The following is a 1247-nucleotide window of genomic DNA, read 5'->3' as shown; positions in this document are numbered from 1 at the left end:
AGAAAACATTGCAGTAGCAGCATTGATTGAGACAACTTTGATAGAACATCCCAAAAGATCAACATAAAATCTTGGCATAAACACTTATAGTGGGTGATGAGTGAAGAAAGCAATCAAGAATGAGACCAGATAGGTTGAACACATAAACAAAGAGATGAAAAAACAAGATGATGAAAACAAAAAATTGGATAGATTGACCCGTTAGTATAAATGTTCCAAAACTATTCTTTGTGTCATGATGTCGTTAGCCAAAAAGTGGATAAATGGTAGGTTGGCTGAAGAATGAAGTCCACCATAAGGTGTGTGTGGGTGCAACATGAGCATAGGATGAGTTGGTCATCGCTTCATAGTAATGATGGTGTAGAAATAGAGTTAATAGGACATTGTTGGGTGAGTAGAAAAAGGGCACTAAAGAGATTCATTGACTACACAAACACCTATTGGAGAAAAGGTGGAGGCTAAATATTAACAATTCAAAGTATGGTTGTTGCAAAATTTCTCAGGAAAAGAAAGAAGTTAAGGGTGGGGGAGATGTTGAGGGTGTTGGCATTGATGTTGTGATGTAGTGTTGATGATTGGCATTGATGTCCACCTGATGGCATGAATTGTTGATATCATGTGATCTAGAAGACTACTTGGTTTTTGCATTGGTTTCATACCTTAGTTCAGTGGTTGCAAATGTTGGTGCCAGTATTTGACCTATATGATAATTCCTTAGAAGGTTGTGGAGCTGCTACACCTAGTTGACAGTGTTGGAGACTGTTGAGTCATGTTTTTGGCACTTGGTGTGTGTGTGGATGGTCTTGGTTAGTATGATTAATTGCAAGGTATTTCAGGGCCTATCATTGATGACTTGAAGGTTATATGGGTGTGTTGGAATAGTTGTGGAGCAATTGGATGGCTTAAGTGTTAGTACAACTGACGGGTGGCATCAACCTAGTTTGACTTGTGATGACGATGGAGTTACTACAATGGATTTATGGAGTGTTGCAGATGGTACAATGGATTCTTGAGGACTTACTGAACATGATCAACCAGTGGAACAAGTTTGATCAGGTTCTAAGTAGAGGAAAGATGTTTTTGAGCATCCTCTACCACAGTCACTTGCATGAAAGTGTTGTGGGAGAGACTGAAAGTCCCATACACTGTCAGGAAGGCCTATGGGAGAAACTGAGGAGTTCCAGTTGCATGGAGCCTATATTGTGGGAGAGATCGATGCTTTTCACAAAAATTCCTCTGCATTCCTT

This window comes from Pinus tabuliformis, chromosome 7, assembly GCF_031772625.1.
Source record: "Pinus tabuliformis cultivar Carrire ecotype Pingquan chromosome 7, CPIR1, whole genome shotgun sequence".
In the NCBI taxonomy this organism is placed as follows: domain Eukaryota; kingdom Viridiplantae; phylum Streptophyta; class Pinopsida; order Pinales; family Pinaceae; genus Pinus; species Pinus tabuliformis.
This window is presented reverse-complemented; position numbering follows the sequence as displayed.